The sequence below is a fragment of the Ciconia boyciana genome, chromosome 3, assembly GCF_034638445.1.
Source record: "Ciconia boyciana chromosome 3, ASM3463844v1, whole genome shotgun sequence".
Classification (NCBI taxonomy): Eukaryota; Metazoa; Chordata; class Aves; order Ciconiiformes; family Ciconiidae; genus Ciconia; species Ciconia boyciana.
The window spans coordinates 93,078,890-93,099,527 of NC_132936.1; the positions used below are offsets into that span (position 1 = coordinate 93,078,890).

Consider the following 20,638-nt stretch of genomic DNA (forward strand, 5'->3'; position numbering starts at 1 on the left):
TACCCGAATTATTTCTCTGTTCTGTTTCATGATGCCTTAAAACTGTCCGTCTAGCATGAGGAACTGATTGATAAACTTTTTCCCACATAAACTGCAATCAAAGTTTACGGCATTTTTTACTGAGCCATAAAAAAAATCATTTATTTGTCTACTCATTTCAGAAAGTACAAAGGCTCCTTTTCTTTTTAGGGAGTGTATCCCAAGTTGTTTGTGGAATATTGCCATTCAGTCATTATCATCAAATTATGTTCCTATGTGGAGCATGACTACCAACTAAAAATAGGCAGCTATTCAGTGCAGAGTGATGACTCTGTTCTGTGTGCTATTTCATATGGCCGAGGTACTACCAGTATTTAATCAATGATATCAAAGGGTCTTGATAAAAAAGAGTGCAATTGATATTGCATAATCAGAGAAATGGACAAAGTAATATTAACAGCATTTGTGGACTGGTAGACTACCGTGGAACACATTTCAATCATGTTTTCTTCAGTATCAGCAGGCAGTAATTTTGTAACAAAGTCTGTAAAGAAATTTAGGATTAATTTTAAAGCTGCATATAAATTTGTTACCCTTGATCTCAAATGAAAATGCCTTTTAGGGAAAATGAAATGGCATTTATCAAAGGTAACTCATTTGGTCAATGGGTCATGCCCTAAAGCACAGTGAGTGCTTTCTCCTTTCTCTGAGTGAGGCCTGGTATTTTACGCCCAGCTCTGTGAGCTGCCATCCATGGCCAGGGTCTGCAGGAGCTTCCAACTCAGTTCTGCAGGGGCAGCTCTCAGTCCCTCTTTGATCTTATCATCCCACCGGTGTCCTAAACTTAAATGAACTCTTTCCTCATGGGCTTATTTCTCATTTTTAAATTCATAGTTTTTACAATCATCTCCTCTATCCCTCTTTTAGAGCCTCCTCTTTTAGAGCTCAGAAGGCCCCAGGGTCAGAGAACCTCATGCACAGGGACACTCTCTTTAGAGGTCTGATGAAAGCTCCCAAGGAAGCCTGGGGAGGCCTCCTCAATGCAGCCTCCCAGGACAGCCAAGAGGAGCAACTTGTTGATGTGTTGCCAAGCCTGATTGTGCACTGGGACAAAATGGTGCTGCACATCTGTAGCAAACATTTGCCGTTTGCCTAGCCGTTAACCTACTATTCCAGAAGCATTCCTCCTTGCGCTGCACTTACCCCATTTACCAATGCAGAACGCAGGCCTGGCATCATACTACGCTCACGCGTTTCAAGCACGAACCCACGTCTCAGGCCTGCGAGGTGAGGGATCTGAGGCAGTTGCAGCGGGGACCTCAGACCGCTGGGGGCTGCTGTGGGGCCTGCCCGCAGCGCCTCTCGGGCTCACCGTTGGCCCAGCCGGCGCCGGATGCCCCTCAACCCGGGCCCTCGGCCGGGAACTGGGGCCCTGGGTGACATCCAGGAGCTCCCGTCCGTCGCCTTTCGCGCCTGGTGCGCTTCCGCCCTCTGAAATGTCTGGCCGACAGGGCCAAGTCTCTTAGAAGTGCCGCCGCTGAGGGCGTCGCGGTGCCCTCTGTGAGGGTCCTAACGGTCCTAACGGCTGGCGGGGCGCGCGCCAGCGGCTCTGCCCCGCCGCCGGCGAAGGGAGGGAGGCTGCCCCGCCGGGTGCGAAAACCGGGAACGAGCCTCCCCGGCCATGAACTGAAGAGGCTTTCGACTGATGCTTCCTTGTCGCTTGTTTGTTGTTTCCATACGTTACCAGGGTGTGGGCGCAGAGGCAGACTAGGACTAACAAGGCACCAAACTCTGCCGCTTCACCAGGAAAAGGTCGGGGATTCGGGGTGCTGGCGGGAGGCCCCTCGCCAGGGTTCCGGCCGCAGGTACTCAGGACACCTTCACCTCCCAGACTGCCGACGAGGTCCTCTGATGGGCTGGGTGCATCCATGTCTGGCTGGCTTATGAAAGTCCATGTAATGCGGGAGGTTTTTTCCATGAAAACTTGTCAAGGAAACCCAGCGGTTTCCCTGCGATAGCGAGAAAATGAGAGACCCACAAAGGCATGGGTAATTAGCACGAGGGCTTCTTTGCTGCTCCAGGCTGTGCTGGCAGTGCGGATGGCTGCATGGTTTTGTAACCATGTGCGAGTTTATATAATATGAAGAGCTGAGTAAGGTCAAAGGAAGCAACCTGAGTTACGCTTTTTTGCTGCAGCCCTCATCTTCAGTGATTTGCAGGCTTTCATCGGTTTCTGACAAATGTGCCGGGTAGATAGGCTATTATAACTTCATAATTTTAACAACAGGCACCTATCTGGCTCTGAGCAATTCCTTGAATTTGTTCAACTCTCAGTTGCAGTACTAACTATTAGCGCAGGTTGTATTTCAGAAAAATGCTTTATAATGCCCTTTATAATCCAAAGAGACTGTGCAATCTTGCAAGATCTGGATTGCTTACCAAACAATAAAATACCATTACCACATCCTATACTGCAGTATGGCAATTGCCTGTGTCCTGTCAGTCTTTTCAATTTAAAGTACAGCCAGAGTTTCAGCACAGTATATCCTATAAGTGGGAAGGGAATTAAGCATTTCAGAAAATGATGTTTTGCATCTCACCCTCAAAATCCCATTGACAGTATGCCTTTGTCCTTAAATACCTAAATATCTTTAAATATGTGACCAAGCTAAAGGGAATTAGGTGCAGAGTCTCAGTTGAATTTCAGTAAAGTATGACTACATATCACCTTGGAAAATTCTATCAGAATCTGCTCATTTCTTGACTTCAGTGTTTTTCCTTCATTTGTCCTACATCTGGGAACATGGGGATAAGGATGCTTTTGTTTCCCATTTTGCTCTCTCTGTTTAGATTAATAGTCCCCACCTCAAAAGGGCTATCACAGTCTGACTAGACAATGTCTGGCACAGTGCAGCCCCATAATCCGTGCTGAAAAAATGCTAGATACCAAAATTAAAATGATCTCTGGTATTAATAAGGCACTCATCACTCTACTGTCCAAACACAAAAGGCAGTGATGTTGCCCCTTAAGTACAACTAATCCCCAAAAACAGGATTGTTCACGTATTTTGCATGATCTGTGAAGTGGCCTGGTCTTAAAGATGCCATGAACACCACAGCGTTTTAAATTGTCCTGTTCCTGATGGTTTAAATTCCTAAATTTAAACACAGCAAATTGTGAAGTCAGAAACAAACCTGAAGCAATCAACAGGGATGTGTTTAAATTTCCATTTGTGCTGCCCCTACTGTCGATTAAGGCTTATCTACTGTTTGGTGTTAGTCATTAAAAAAAAAAAAAAGAAGAAGTTATGGAGCACATAGCGCCACGTTCCAGTCAAATGCTTTAGAAAGGCTGCTGTTATGAAAAGGATTTTCTAATAAGGGGAATAATGATCTTCAGATTCTGACCTCCTGGCACAGCAGTGAGATTTATCAGGAGGGGCATGTGACTAGTTAAGACACACAGCCCCAGCTTGAAGGAAACAGCTGCTCATTTCATGCTTTAGCACTTGGCAGCTGGACAAGGAAGGGTGATGTTTGTGTTGAATACCTCTGCAGAACCAAGTACAGTAAGTGATTTTCCCTGTTTTTGATTTTTTTTTTTTCTAAACTACCACTGCTTTCCTAATTTCGTCCTAGACCTTTCGTAAAAACACTTAAGGGTGAGGCGTATTTTTGTCACTTCATTGATAAGCAGTCATTCATGCTCAGAATGCCTATATTTTTCTGACCTGTGATTAACAATAGCGTTGTTTTTGCTGTTGCGGGAACAAGACAGGTACGGTGTTATGTCCTCATGCTAGCCGGGGAGGGAAAATGGTGCTTATTTAGTCAGATGATGGTGTGGAGACGTTGTTTATGATGAACGTATTTTTCTTTCTCTGTAGAGCTAGTCAATACGTAGTGATGCAACTTGAGTATAGAGCATTTTCAGTATTTGGCTTAAAAGTACTCATGTAAGGAATTGACAGAGGTACCCCCTCAAAATAGTGTGATGGAGCTGAAGAAAGTTGCTTGTGACTGGGTACTTTTTGGGGGTGAATGATTTTTTGGAAAGAAAAAGGTAGAAGCAGAGAAGTACAGGAAAAGAGCAAAGATGCACTGATTAAGATATAGTTGATTCATTCTGGATAATAATGCATAATTAGATTGTGAAGATTAAAAAAATCCTCCCTAAGAATAGGGAGCAAGTCTCCTAAATATCTGCAGGTTTTTAATTCCGTGTATTTTTGGATACTTGCATTTTTGATGGTTTTGCTTCATGAATGATGGATTTCCCCATCTGATAATTTTTTACTGTTTTGGTGTGAAGTTTTGCTTTAAAACACAAGAATTGGAGTATAGGATATATATATAAAGGAACTTTTGATCAATTATTTATGTAGAGATTAACTGGGTTTTTTGGAGGAAGACTTTGGAGGAATGGGAACAAATGAATGGGTGATGGAGCTTGATATGTGTTGAGACTGAGGGATGCCAGGTGCTTTGGGGAAGGTTGAGAGGGACAGAGGTGGAGAGCAGTGGGGTCCTGTTGAGGAAGGTGTATATCAAGTCAAAAAGCCAGAATTTCAGAATGGGACCAAGGGTAAACACTGGCAGGTTTAGTGAATCATGCGGTCCCTCCTTTAAAGATGGGGAGAATCATCCTGATTCAAAGATTTCTCACGTAGAAAGAGGCACTTTATTTATTTCTCCTTGAAGACTTTTATTTTTCTTTTAAAACATAGTTTATGGCTTTGCCAGTTAACTGGAAATTTTATAGGAAAATGTCAATCAGTTTCAATTGTTCACAAAACCAGAAGTCTGCCTGGCTTCCTGCCTGTTCGTGTCTCTGAGGGTAGACTGCCTTTGAACCAAGAGCTCAAGTACTATCAGGCTGCGGTTACACTGCAGCCCTCCCACGCAGATGACACGCAACGCCATGAGTGCAGCAGGCCTGCGGGGCTCCGAGGTGCCTGGCTTTGTGTTCAGGAGCCCCTAGTCCCCCGGGAACCTCGGCTGCAATGTGGCCCATCAGGCCTGTCCAGGTCTCCATCCCATGTGGGGCAGGGAGAATAATTGGTCCGCTCCTGCTTTTTTATTCTGATCCCAGAATAACTTTCTTTTTCTTCAGAATTGTAGGAATTCTTCATTTTGGGTAAGACTGTGCCACGGGGTGCTTGTTGCCAGACATTGTGTTTTATGTTTGTGATTAATATTCTCTGTTAAGCAAACTGCCCAGCCAGATGAAAAGGACTGTTGAAGGACCCTGCTTTGAACCTGAGTTAAACGCCAAATCCACTAAAAAATAGATAGGAGCTCAGTCCATTCCTGCTGTACCTTCTTCCCTATCTCTGGCCCAACCACTGTAAAGCCATATGGTTCTGCATCAGCTGGATTACGAGCCTGCTATGTGTGCCTCTTGTGCAACTGATTTTATTCTCAGGCATCCCTGGGAATGAATTGTAGTATAAAAGGGAACTGGTGACGATTGCATAGTAAAAATTAGATAACTGCACTGCTGAGCTCACCTTCAGGTAATACATGTCTGAAAACACTCTGTCACAGCAGTCACTGTATTGTCTCAATGAAATGTGGTGAGGAGAGCTCAGTTTTGTGCCTCTATACTATTGATTATTAAGGTCATTTACAATAAAGGAGAATAATTCAACATTTGGATCTACAAAATTTAAGGTAAACAACCCTGCTTTATTTACAGCTTCCAGCTGTCATTACTGTATCTTACTTTGAATGAAATTCAAGACTCATGACTAGACTTTTAAATCCTCTGTCCACAAAATAAAGAAAACTTGATCAATGTTACAAGATTCTCACAGGTGCAGTTGTTTCAATCCTTATCACCACCCCATTTCGCTAGGGATACTTACTGTTAAACACAGTGTACTTTGAGGAATAAGAATATTGCAGTCTTCAGGCTCTCCTCACTTTATGGCTTTTCTGATGAATTCTAACTGCAACATCTGTTACTGCAGCACCAGTCATGGAACACCATTGGGGCACACACTGATTTTGTGCTTAAGCAGAAGACACAACCTCTGTATCACCACTCTTTTATATTTTCTCATAATATCCTGATCTCATGAAAACACATGCTCAGCTTTTTGAATATACCCCCCCATATGTTCATGTAAGTCAAGGCAGTTCTGCATAGGCATGAAGTACATGAATTAAATTTCAGCATGCTTTGTTTGGGGAAGTGCTCAGCCCTTGCATTTCCCATTGACACATCTCCAGAAAGTCCAATACCTAACTGAAATCATTAATCCCACAATTTTTTTTATTACATAGTAGAGGAGATTCAGTAACAGCATGACCATTGCTGTCCCTCTACAGAAGCTCAGTGCGTACTCATATCACTGAGAGCCTCGTAAGGTTCCTGTTAAATCTTTTTCCTGTACTCTGAGGAAATGATCAGGGCAGCCTTACAGTTCTCTGAATGGACATATTTCTGCTCTACAGCAAAACATCTAGCTGAAGAGTAACCACAGTTTTGCCAGCCCCTCTCTCTAGTTGTAAATGCCATTATACACAGGAGCCACTCCCAGGATGTTCCTGAAGAAAGAGAGGAAACTAGTTTTAAAAATACTGAAGGGGTACTTGTGTGGTTTTCTTTCTTTCCCTAAGCTGTCTGGGCCTGTCTACAGAACATTTTTATAGGTACTCTAAAGAAGTTGCACAGAATGTTTTCTGTTAACATGTTTGTGGTATAATCACTTTTCACCGCTAAATTTGATAGACATGTTTTCACATTGCCCCTTTCTTTTAAGTCAGGAATGGCAATGTCTTATACCCAAGTGTTTGAATAAAAAAGCTGAAACAAATTCTCAGGTCTTCTGATTTTTGCTGTTCATTGCTTTTCTCTGCATTTTTTCTATTCAGTGTGAATAGCCAGTAGTACTTTTTCATTACTAAGTTTGCTTATTGGTATAACTTATCTAAAAACCACCTGACCACCAGATTAGACACATTGGGACAGGGGAGAACTTTTCTCTTGTAATGAAGGTAAAAGAATATCAGCTACAAGCACTGGCAATATCAACAAAACAGACTTGGCGAGTCCAGTTCAGATTCAAAGACTAATCCTACAAACGCATAGGTATTTGCTGAGCTGAACTCATGAGTGGTCCCATCAGAAAGTTCAGCTTACCTCTAAGTGTGTATGGGGTCAGGGTCGAAGTGTGGGCGTGTGGAAATACCCACATGACTGATGTTTACAGCTCAGCAGAAAATACAATTACCCCTGAGAATTACTCTGGTTGTTTTGGTGGCCATCTGCTGTCTCACTTCTCTGAATAACTGCTCCCCTTGCTGCAGTGTCCTCTGACCACATTCAAATAGGTGAAATGGTTTGACTCTCTCTACACTGTACTCTCCCACCTGTGATTTATGTATATTCTCTTTACTAATGATCTGGAGTTTCTCAGGCAAGGGGAGAATGCTTCAACATCTCAAGAACCTGCCAGGCATAATAATCTGTGCAAAATTAGTGAAACATGAGCTATTCTTTATTCTTGTTCAGATACTTTATATGTTTAGTTCCTGCAAACAGAAAATAACCGTATCATCTTAAATTGACACAAATTTAATATTCGTGATTCAGCAGTATGTCTGCTTTGGACTACCACAAAAGTCATACCAAGCTTAATATACCAGTAGTTAATACATATTGATAATACATGTTATGTATGTCAATATATTTCCATATACAACTCTTCCGCTACTGTTAAAACTGCCTCTCTTTTCAACCCCTACTATGGAAACAGATGTTCCACTCAGAGTAGCAGTAGGCTTGTGCAAGAGAGTCTGGAGTGTGGGAAGTGTGTGCAGGAACAGGATCTCTGAGGTGAACAAGGATTTTCCATTCCTTTTGAAGTATATTTTGTTCCCCATTCCAGAAACAGGTTTATGGTTTTCAATGTAGAAATCAGTCTTAGAGACTAGTATTTAAGTAAGTAAGTCATACATGACATGGTGAAATAGATTGAGCGTGACTTATATTGGGTATATTTGCATGCTTGCTAATCGTGTTGATGAGGCTGCCTTTGACACGTGACCCAAGGTTGCATATATTATCATAGAATCATAGAATCGTAAAATTGTTCGGGTTGGAAAAGACCTTTAAGATCATCAAGTCCAACCATTAACCCAGCACTGCCAAGTCTACCACTAAACCATGCCCCTAGCACCACATCTACACATCTTTTAAATACCTCCAGGGATGGTGACTCAACCACTTCCCTGGGCAGCCTGTTCCAATGCTTGACAACCCTTTCGGTGAAGAAATTTTTCCTAATATCCAATCTAAACCTCCCCTGGCGCAACTTGAGGCCGTTTCCTCTTGTCCTATCACTTGTTACTTGGGAGAAGAGACCGACCCCCACCTCGCTACAACCTCCTTTCAGGTAGTTGTAGAGAATGATAAGGTCTCCCCTGAACCTCCTTTTCTCCAGGCTAAACAACCCCAGTTCCCTCAGCTGCTCCTACTAAGACTTGTGCTCTAAACCCTTCACCAGCTTCGTTGCCCTTCTCTGGACACGCTCCAGCACCTCAGTGTCTTTCTTGTAGTGAAGGGGCCAAAACTGAACACAGTATTTGAGGTGCGTCCTCAACAGTGCCGAGTACAGGGGGACGATCACTTCCCTAGTCCTGCTGGCCACACTATTTGTGATACAAGCCAGGATGCTGTTGGCATTCTTGGCCACCTGGGCACACTGCTGGCTCATATTCAGGCAGCTGTCAACCAACACCTCCAGGTCCTTTTCTTCTGGGCAGCTTTCCAGCCACTCTTCCCCAAGCCTGTAGCATTGCATGGGGTTGTTGTGACCCAAGTGCAGGGTCCCTTAGCCTTGTTGAACCTCATATAATTGGCCTTGGCCCATCAATCCAGCCTGTCCAGGTCCCTCTGCAGAGCCTTCCTACCCTCAATCAGATCAACACTCCTGCCCAACTTGGTGTCATCTGCAAACTTACTGAGGGTGCACTCGATCTCTTCATCCAGATCATTGATAAAGATATTAAACAGAACTGGCCCCATACTGAGCTCTGGGGAACACCACTTGTGACTGGCTGCCAACTGGATTTAACTCCATTCACCACAATTCCTTGGGCCTGACCACCCAGCCAGTTTTTCACCCAGCGAAGCGTACACCTGTCCAAGCCATGAGCAGCCAGTTTCTCCAGGAGAATGCTGAGGGAAACAGTGTCAAAGGCATTACTAAAGTCTAGGCAGACAACATCCACAGCCTTTCCCTCATCCACTAAGCGGGTCACCTTGTCATAGAAGGAGATCAGGTTAATCAAGCAGGACCTGCCTTTGATAAACCCATGTTGACTGGGCCTGATGTCGTGGTTGTCCTGTACATGCCGCGTGATGGCACTCAGGATGATCTGCTCCATAATCTTCCCTGGCACCGAGGTTAGACTGACAGGCCTGTAGTTCCCCGGATCCTCCTTCCGGCCCCTCTTGTAGATGGGTGTCACATTTGCTAGCCTCCAGTCATCTGGGACCTCCGCGGTTAGCCAGGACTCCTGATAAAGGATTAAAAGTGGCTTGGTGAGCACTTCTGCCAGCTCCCTCAGTACTCGTGGGTGGATCCCATCCAGCCCATAGACTTGTGTGTGTCTAAGTGGTGTAGCAGGTCGCTAACCATTTCCCCTTGGATTATGGGGGCTTCCTTCTGCTCCCTGTCCCTGTCTTCCAGCTGAGGGGGGCTGGGTACCCAGAGAACAACTGGTCTTACTATTAAAGACTGAGGCAAAGAAGGAATTAAGTACCTCAGCCTTTTCCTCATCCTTTGTCATGATGTTTCCCCCCGTGTTCAATAAAGGATAGAGATTCTCCTTAGCTCTCCTTTTGTTGCTAATGTATTTCTAGACACATTTTTTATTGTCTTTTACGGCAATAGCCAGATTAAGTTCTAGTTGGGCTTTGGCCCTTCTAATTTTCTCCCTGCATAACCTCACGATGTCTTTGTAGTCCTCCTGAGTGGTCTACCCCTTCTTCCAAAGGTCATAAACTCTCCTTTTTTTCCTGAGTTCCAGCCAAAGCTCTCCATTCAGCCAGGCCAGTCTTCTTCCCCACCAGCTCATCTTTTGGCACTTGGGGATGGCCTGCTCCGGTGCCTTTAAGATTTCCTTCTTGATGAATGTCCAGCCTTCCTGGACTACTTTGCCCTTCAGGACTGCCTCCCAAGGCACTCTGTCAACCAGTCTCCTAAACAGGCCAAAGTCTGCCTTCTGGAAGTCCAAGGTAGCAGTTCTGCTAACCCCCCTCCTTACTTCTTCAAGAATCAAAAACTCTATCTTGTGATCGCTATGCCCAAGACAGCCTCCAACCATCACATCACCCAGAAGTCCTTCTCTGTTCACAAACAACAGGTCCAGCAAGGCACCTTCCCTAGTTGGCTCACTCACCAGCTGTGTCAGGAAATTATCTTCACACACTCCAGGAATCTCCTAGACTGTTTCCTCTCTGCTGTATTGTATTTCCAGCAGACATCTGGTAAGTTGAAGTCCCCCACGAGAACAAGGGCTAGCGATTGTGAGACTTCTCCCAGCTGCTTATAGAATATTTCGTCTGCCTCTTCATCCTGGTTGGGTGGTCTGTGACAGACTCCCACCATGATATCTGCCTTGTTGGCCTTCCCCCCGATTCTTACCCATAAACACTCAACCCTATCGTCACCATCATTAAGCTCTAGACAATCAAAACACTCCCTAACATCCAGGGCTACCCCACTGCCTTTCCTTCCTTGCCTATGCCTTCTGAAGAGTTTATAGCCATCCATTGCAGCACTCCAATTGCATGAGTCATCCCACCATGCTTCCGTGATGGCAACTATATCATAGTTTTCCTGCTGCACAATGGCTTCCAGCTCCTCCTGTTTGTTGCCCATGCTGCGTGCATATTCTTTGTCATGATGCTATATTCTTTTTCATATTCTTTAAAAAGATGTAACATTTCTCCAGCTTAAACTCTGGTCTCATCAAATCGAATTTCCTTAATCTAAAATAGCATTACTACAGATAGGCTTCCATTCATAACCTGTAATTCACTTAGGTCCACCCGATCACTAATCTTGGTGCTGGTTCATATGGCATGTGTTGGTAAGGTCTGTTTGTTTTGCAGAGACCCAGTGTTTGACCCCAGAGCTTGTTTGGAAATTTCTGGTGTTGCTAGTGGGAAGTAAAAAAAACAGTTTATGCAAATATGTAATTGATTACCAGTGGGGCAAATTACATCAGAAAATCTTTGCTGAACTAGAGCTTGAGTCAACTTACTGTCTGGATATATAGTGATTTTTGTCATCCGAATCAGAATAGCCATGACATTCCAGCCTTATCACACTGTTCATGAAATAGCTTCCTTAAAAGACTAATAATAATCTCCTCTGCTAGAGATGTCTTGCCTACTTTAGCTTGCTTACTCATGCTCTGCTTTACCAAATTCGTGAACACATACTTCCTGGAACAGCTGCCACCCTTCCTAAAGCTCTTGGTTTCCAGGCCCTGCCCTAATGACTGTCCGTATATTTTTATCTTAAGTAGGCACTGAGGCAGGAACTAAAATTCACTTTTTTTTTCCCTCTTCTTGAGTGAGTACTCTTCCCCTTAAATTATACAGTCATGCTCTTGCTTGCTTTCTCCCTGCAGCCAAAGAAGCTTTATTATTTAATTTAATATGGAATTTCATTGTTGTTCTGGGGCTGGTAAATCTACTCTGTAATCTCAGCCAAAACAGTGGGAGATTTACAATCCTTCCAGTAATGGGAAGAATTGATCCTGTATCTCTCACAGCTTTAAGGAGTGTTCAGAGGTCTTGGATAAAGAGCTTGGGCATCACAGCTGCACCTATCTAGTATGGGGGTGACATGCTAGGTGTGACCAGAGGATGCTTAATGCAGGCAAGGCAGAGGAGTTTCTGGTGTACAGATCCCAAAAGGATTTAGGACTGACCTAAGCAGGGAGCCGCTTCGTGTTGCTGACTCTGATAGGCTTCTCGAAGCCCACTGTTGGGCATTTGGGGACTTTAATACTGAAAATGCAGAAAGAGGCTAAAAGCTCTAGGCAGTCACCTTCTGGGGTGAGGAGGTAAGAAGTGAGAGACAAGACTGAGAATCACACCTCTGGAGTCAGGTCCTGGAAGTGAAAGGGAGCCAGGATTTCAGTGCTTAAGCCTTTTTTTGGATCTAGTTCTCAGCTCACATTGAGGAACCAAAATAAAAGAGGTGGTTTTCAGATAAATATATCTTAAGTAAAGGCTCTTTTGCAATTTGCTTCATGTATGTGTTTCAAAATCTGCTCCTTTTGGAATCCTTGCACTGATTTAACTATATTGATTCAGAAATTATTGTAAATTCTGACTTGGGCACAGTTATCTGATATACTAGTGCTTATAGAAATATAATTCATTCTTGTAAATAAGCTTGAAAAGGCGTGAGCTGTTTTGAAAACCTGGCTGCAACAGCAGTCAGTCTTTCAATGCCAAATACTGGGGGAGGGAAAGAAGTCCCTAAGCCTCTATATCAGCTTCTATGTCAAGATCTTCGTAACACCTCTCACCCTTTAATTTGACCACTTTTACTTGACCACTTTTTTCACTTCATATTAGCTTTACCAAATAGCCACAGGATCTTTTTTCTCAATCATTATTAGAGTTAAGTAGGTCCTTCAAGAAATTCTGATAAACTCCTTTATATATTTGATAAATATATGCTAAGGAGGAAATAGTTATGAGTTTCCTCTATAAATACAAAGCAAACAGGCTTGGATGAATTTAGTAAGTGTCTTCCAAGTGACTCATGAGGGCGACATGTATTTGGGATGGCCTGAACCAGCCACTGCAAAGGTGTTCTACTACCAATTAACTGAAGGGGTTTTATCCACACAGCCAAAAAGATGCTTGGTGGAGTATGTGTTTCTCAACTGTTACAGCTACAGCAACTGCTCTTGCTGCTTTTCAAATAATGGTGAAGCTTTGGTATAGCATCTCTACAAAGTATGCATTTGGGGATTTTCTACAGATCTTACTCTTTTAGGCACAAAATACAGGTTACACTACAAATACATGAGGTTTAGAGAATTAGAGTGTTGTATCTTAAGACATGAGCATTGCAAACAACCAATGGGTTTTGGCAAGGTTTGTTTCTCTGAAGTCCTGTTGTCCTGTTCTGTGGTTGCAGAAGTGGGATATTTGTGTAGCTGCAATCCTGTGTTAAATATTCTTTCACGCAATAAATATTTAACTACCAAAATAATATTAGCAAACTAAAGATCAAAGTTACTTGTTTAATGTATTGCTTATTAAGGAAGGAGTTGTAAGATGCTTTTCCTCTTTTTTTCTTTGAGATAGATTTTTTTTTTCCACTGCACCTTCCCCTTTTTCTAATTGTCTTGCTGTTCTGTATATTTTTATATACAGCACCTTCTTGAGATGAGCTTGTGTTTGTGTTTCAAGTCTTTTGATGAGAAATTTCTGTGTTGCCATTACTCTCTTTTTAAAGAAGGCATTTAACTTGTTGGCTGCAAACTGTCTTATTGTTAGGAAAGTGTGTGGTTATTAATAAAACTCAATCTGTTTCAAAAGCTTGGATATAGGAATCAACTGTGGTGACACTCTTCTCATATCCTGTATTCTGTAGACTTCTTCTGGTATCATAAACAGTTTTAGCAGTTTGCTGTGTGTCTTCATATGATCATGCTAACCAGTGTGTGTTTCTTAATAGACTGCTTAGTAAGGAAACAAGGTTTAGTCAGCTGACTGACGGTTGCTTTGTTACCTCTGAAAATAAGTACAAAATCTGGTCAGACATGCTAGAAAGAGCTAATAGTCTCTTCCCTGCTCTTCTCTGTTGGAGGCTTACTATTTTAAAAATGTCTGAACTGGCTTAAGAAACACTGCATGCCTGTGTTTAAAATACTCTGTCCGCATCATTAAGAAACCCAAAGCCTGCCATTGTTTCACCCATCTTCCCAAGAGAAACTCATAGAAAATAACTAGATGTAAGGAACTGCTTGTGTATTTTGATGTCCAGCATCTGTTGACAGAATTTCACAAAGAAAGATGCTGGATCTCTCCTGATCTCCAGGCTGTGTTTTCACTCTACCACCTTTCTTGCACGCCTGCTTGCCTGTGAGTTGTGAGTCATCAGTGAATTCTGCAGACGCAAAACCGTAGCATCGCACAAGGCAGGCATCCCTGATCCATGTGAGTGTGCAGTAGATGGGAATTTGCATGAGTTCCTAGGGTCACACGGCAGGTCTGTCTGCTGGCATGTGTGTCTGTCAGTGTGTTCTAGCATACCATTTTAATTTGCATTCTCTCTTTAAAGAGCGGCTTCTCCCAGGTGAATGGGAAGCTGGACCAGGGAGTGAGAAGGGTTACTGACCATTAGCATCTGGTCTGGTCTCTCTCCTTGTCTGGGACCTATTAGCACATCTGTGGGGAAATAGCAGTTACCTGTGAACCATTTTCTACATTCATCAAAGGGAAAATGAAGGACAATTCCATTAGAAATGCACCGTAACAGCCAAATGAGCAAAAGGAGCCAAAGTTCTGTCCTGCCTCTCTGTCCTTTTAACTCTGTCTTGCTCCATCTCAGACATCCAGCTTCCCATTACTTAAGTCTCTGAAAGCCTCTTCCTGCCTTTATTGTTTTGCCAGTTGCTGCCTTCAATTTGCTGCACTGATAAGTACTTCCCAGGCTGTAAATGTGTGGTCAAGATATTTCTGAAGCCAACCCATGTTTTGATTGTAGTCGCAGGAGGAAAGGTCAGCAGCGAAACTGCTCTCTACATGGGGAGGCCACTCCTCACACCAGGATAGGTATGAGGATAGGTTGTGAATTAATGGGGGGAGATGTGAGGTAATGTATGGGATAACAGGACTAAAGAGGAAAAAATAAACACGCACTTCACCTCCTTTCTTCACAAGGCGATATCCTTGCTTTTATTAGATGTAAAGTAACTGCAGTTGTTCTTCAGCTAGGGGAACGCAGGAAAACAGAAAGAGTGAGTAATCAGATATGGTCATCAGTGCTGGCAACAAAAGCAGGTAGGTAGGAGGTGTTGAAGTCTCCCTTCACTGGTATCTGTGACTGCAGATAATCATTTTATCTTCTCTTGATATAATGTAGCCACAGAGATGGAAAAGGGAAGAGGGAATGCGTTTTAACATCTTGCTTTCTGTGCACTTAGCTATAATCTCTGCTGTTCAGGTGACCAGCACAAGCCTGTAGAGCTTGATGTGCTTGAGAAGCTCCATTCGTGTCTGTAATTCTTGTGGCATCATTATAATGTGTGGCACAGATGTTGGCAATGTGGCTGTCTGCCAGCGTGGGCCTAGAAAGTATTGTGCCATGAGCAGTTAGTCTACAGTGGGAAATAACTGGAAATTACAGAATTGTATGGAGTGAAAAAGCTTCTTCCAAGGGAAAATCAATTTGGAAGCCACAGGTTTATCAGACAAGAACTTTGATACCTAGCTTACTGAATTTAAATACAAGTTAGAGGCTCTTATGGTTCCTCTTTGCCTTAAAGTTGATTGAAACTGAAAGTAGTGTTAACTCTTAAAACTGTCTTAAAACTGGAAGATTTAACAGCTTAAAAAAGACACTACCCAGGGACTATACTACTATAGAATAATTTTGGCTTAGTTAAAAATTAGAAAAAATAAGCTTTCTGGGGGAAAATGTAAATCTCCAAGCTGAACATATCAGAAGGCCTAGGTAAATAGGGCAGAGGATTTCTTAGTAAACTAATTAATAAATCAATGTGATTTTTTTAGCTTGGCTTTAAGAGAATATAGCTGGCACTGGTAAATAATAAAAAATATTAAGATATTTTGTAACAGATATACGATAATAAATATAATTGTCTGTCAGAACTGAAGGGTTGATTATTTCCCCATCCCATACGTTTTTTAAAATAACTAAAAAAATGTCTTTTCTTGGCCTGGTCCAGTCTCATTAAAGGCATGCAACAGTGTAACCAGTCAAGAATATATGCTGATAAGGTGGGGTTTTTTCCCCTGACTTGACTTATGTGACTAGGTTAACAAACCAGACTTATTAATGAAAGACTGTAAAGAGCTGTATGCAAGTCTATGAATAGTAAAGGTAACTGCCAAGAGTTTTACTGAAGGCTTACAGGCAGTAGTATAACTTGTAAGAGGTATTGACAATGTATTGATTCAGTCTCTGAAAAAAGATTGAGTTAGAGTCTATGTGAACTCTTATTGCCGTTTGCTGTCCTCTCCCGATGGGTTGTACTTTGGTGTTGGAGATCTCTCACATGGCTGAAGGGCAAAGATTCTCAGAAGAGCTGCGTCCCCTGGTGTCATGCACATTAATCAAATGTCTGATATTTGTAATTTTATTTTTGCTTTACTGCGAATAACAAAACAATTTTTGTGACAAATCTACTGAGAAATGTGGCTGAAAGTTTTCCTCTTTTTGAAGACGAACTAAAGTCTTCCTTTAGCTCTTCCTGATGCATTCTGGGCCATTGTACTACCTTGACCCATGGAAAGTGGAAGTAAGATATCATCATCATAGTACATGGAATCATTCAAGGATGTATGTTCAGATTTTACTGCCATTATTAGCTGGAGTTACAGTTAGAGAAACAAATGCTGACACGGTAAATTGAGGAAACAAATACAGAAGTGGATGGGACAAAGCTGAAGTATAGTAGATAACCAGTTCCATAAAATGCTAGAATTGCAATTGCGAATGAAACTTTTGTTGTTTTTACAAATCTAGTTATGAAGTTATCCATTATTTTAGGGGGGTTATAAGTGAGGAAACCTGGTGTTTTTTCCATTGTCACAGAAATCATCTTGGTTATATTTCACAAAAAGAGATAAGAATGCTAAAAAAAATGCTGTCTAAGCAGCTCAAGCCTTAATCAAGTGACTTTCTGATTACTGAAAGTATTTGGTCACGTGACTGTCCAGTAGCATTCCTCATTATTTCTGTAAGCTCCTCTTTTATGTTAGGTCAGCATGTATCGTACCCCATATGCTAATTTATGAACTTCTACAAGGCATTATGTGGCTCTGAACTAATAGTTTAGTAGTGCATATAAGTGGATCCGTGTATTCACTTGGTTTCTTACCTATGGTCCTATTCATTTAACCTCTGTTTCTATAGAAAGTAGATGTCTAGGCCCCAAAATAATTTATAATATCCTTCCACGTTAATTGGGTGATCTGTGAGGATCTGAAAGTAAATACTTAGCCCAGTGGACTCTTCTCTCAAAATTAAGCATAATTAAATACATTTTGACAATTTGTAACTTGCATACTTTTGTGCTAAGGTGACAAATGCTCATCCCTTAGAGGCTATATTGGATGTAAATGGCAAGATTTTGGCAGCAGGGGGGCTGCAGGCATGGCCTCTGTGGGAGGAGGCATGGGGCTGCCCTGTGCCAGACACAGCTGCTTCCAGCTGTCTTTGCAAGGGACCCATCACAGGTCACAGCTGAGCCCATCAGCCAAGTTGGTGGCACCTCTGTGAAAACATGATTAAGAAAAGGCAGAAAATGCCGAGAGGGAGGGACCACGGAGAGAACAAGGGAATAGAGAGGCGGAGGGAACAACAGAGGGAAGAACAGAGGAAATAACAAGGTCAGAGGACTAGGAGGTTCTCTGTGGTGGATCAAGTACTTCCCTGAAGGAAATGTGGCCCATGGATAAGCTCATGTCAGAGCAGGTACGCCTCTGAAGGGACTGTGGCCCATAGAGGACCCGTGCTGGCGCATAGGACCAGAGTGAGAAGGAAGGAGCAGCAGAGAAAATCTGCTGTGCACTGACCCTCACCTTCTGCACTGCTCGTTGCCTCGCCGAAGGGACTGCAGCAATGACAAGGGGGAAAGAGAAGTGTCTGGAGTGAAGCTGAGCCTGGGAAAGTGGGAGGAAAGGTGTTTTAACGTTTGTCTTCTTTGTCTCCCAATACCCAAATCAGTAATTAAATATTTATATTAACTGGCAATGAAATAAGTTAAATTCCCCAAGTAGAGTCCGTTTAGCCCATGATGGTAACTAGGGAGTGATTTCCCCTTCTTTATTTTGACCCATGACTTTTCTTGCTCCTGTTCCTCCTATTTTGTCCCACATTGCACTGTGAGGGGTGGGCAGTGAGCGAGTGGCTGTGTGGGTGCTTGACTGCTAGCTGGGGCCAACCCACCACAGAGATTACACTGGTTTGGGGTAGGCAAATGAAATGGAGTAGGTGAAACTTTATCCCATGGAGTCTCTACAGCTGTGTACAGCCACTAACATCCCCTCTGCAGTGTCTCTTGTTAATATGAGGTTTGGCTTTAGCCGCCTGTCAGCAGTGTACACCTAGCCATCCCCCTGTCCCCTCCCCTTTTCAGACACAGACGTCGCACTCTGTTTAGTGTCTTTTGAAGTTCCCCTTTGATCCAGAAAAAGAGTGAATCAAAGTAATAGGGTGCAGACAGTTATTGTGGTTTATTGCGTAACTACTGTCTGAAGGTGTACAGCAAAGGTGAATGAGTACTGGTAAGTCACATCGGATGAGTCCAAGACTCTCATATTTAATTTTCATTCCTCCCCTGCTCCTAGTAAGGCTTGTATCTTGCATTCATGGAGCAGTACCACACTCTCTCCTTTGTTCTGTGTCCCTGCTCCACATGGCAAACATCATCGGTAAGCCAGATGTGCCATCCTGCAGCCAGCTGCATGTGATGGTTGAGGTCATGGACTGGGACAGAAGCGGTGCCATTAGGCTGCCTGACAGCCCAGCATCACTGCCCTTTCTGCCTAGCACAGCTTCAGCACATGTCAGACACTGGAGAAACCTGACCACATATGTCACTCACTCAGAGTTTTCCAGAAATGGACTTGTGTGTACTGTAATAAATAAACTGGTACTGACCACCTACAAGAAATATCTAACTGCTTGGAGGGGAAAAAGTTCAGGAACCATGCGTTAAGCAACCTAGGACCTGTGTTGACTTGAGCCCAAACAGATGTCTTGATTGCACCTGTGTAGGCAAAGGTGCAGCAGTTATGTGTCCCAGTTGGGATTCTTATTATGGTAATTACACTAATATGTGTGGAGACTAATCAGAAGAAAGGGCCTCATTGCAAAAGCCTCCACTACATCTACAGGGTAGCAGATGAACTCTGTCCTGAAGAGCTTGCCCTGGACATGAGCAAGACAGGATAAAGGAAAAAGGCGTGAGCAAGGGAAGCTACCCTTAAACCTTCTCATGAGACTCTTGATTTCTTCTCGGCTTCTTTTTCTGCATACTGCTACTGATTCGATTTCTGTGTTCAGCTGCTCATATTTAGCACTCTTTCTCCAGCAGCCAGGTGGAAGCCATTTAATGCAAACATTCAGTGATATGTTGTGTAGGCTTGGAGGAGGGGGAGAGGAGGGGAGGTCTGGCTTACTTAAACCCCCAAGAATGCCCTAATCTTGTAAAGAACATGAGTCTCCTTTGCACAGGCCTCTGCAAAGTTTATGGCTAAAGTGAGACCCATAGAGGTACCTCTGTGTCAAAGTTGAACTCTTTGTGTGTGGCTCTATTTATTGTCCCTAAGTAGAAGGAAAATAGCCCACTTTTAATTAATGAGGAAAATGCTACATGTACATTTACTTTGGCTTGGCTAAAAAGCCTTTTAAATTTCATTTAGCTAAATAAATATTACTCTGTATGCCAAATTTAAGCCTATTTAAACCTGACTTATTGGTTTAGCTTGCACCTGTAACCAATATAACTTGCTTGAAATCCATGTGAAAGTGCCCACACAGGGATTTGTGCTGGCTTGACATTTTAATATTGGTTAAACTGCCATAACTTGTAGGTGTGGACCTCACCTTAGTAGCCTCCAGCAGTAAAAGTGATGTCTTTTGGTTTTACTAATGACGGTAGCCAACATTTAAAACTTGACTGCATGCTGCCCACTCTGTTCGCACCATTTGGTGCTTTTGCATAAGACCACAAGTTTGCTGGCAGGGTATCCTGTTTCTTTTAAAAACTAATGTATTACACCTGACCACATCTGTCTCAAGAGCTCACAGCCTACACACTTGTTTTAAATACATCTGTCAAGACAGTCCACAATAGTACTATCTCAAGACTTCCAAAATGTTGAACACAAAATGCAATTACACTGCACAAGAGTGCTAAGGAAAGCCATCTGCTCAAAGTAACCATCTGCATGCATGTGGTGGTTGGGGTGATGGCAAGACTTGGAAGGGACTCTATGTTTTGTAATTCAGTCCATCACAAACCTCTAACCTCTGTGCACAACACTGCAGATGTTTCTGCTTTCCCCCCATGTAGGAAGTGCACATCCCGTAGTGGTAGTTTTTCATGAAATAAAGCATGACATGCCTGATACCATGACTTGGTTCGTAGGAATATTATGGTTGTATCTATTACCTAAATGAAGGGGGTCCTCTAGAGAAAGCTGTGGGCTTTGAGGGAGTGCTAAGGTCTGTATTGATCATATTCCTACTGCCGTAGCCTTCACCCATCCCTGACTATCGCCCTGAAATCCCTTCCCAGCATGTGGCAGGTTACCAGCAAGACTTGCAGTGGAGTCTGTCATTTCGAGTGGCCTGATTAAGAAATGAGAGTGGGTAGGTGGGGAGGATTGTGTGCCTCCTGTGTCCTTAATAGCCTC

General features: G+C 43.0%; 1 protein-coding gene across 2 annotated transcripts in view; it reads left to right on the forward strand.

The window, feature by feature from the left end:
- Positions 1–3,426: 3,426 nt before the first annotated feature.
- Positions 3,427–20,638, forward strand: part of RASGRP3 (RAS guanyl releasing protein 3) — a 51,777-nt gene continuing 34,565 nt past the window's right edge. For both annotated transcript variants that reach the window (XM_072856619.1, XM_072856620.1), the window contains exon 1: positions 3,427–3,548. The gene's annotated coding sequence lies outside the window, so the exon portion shown is untranslated. The remainder of the gene's footprint in view (positions 3,549–20,638) is intronic.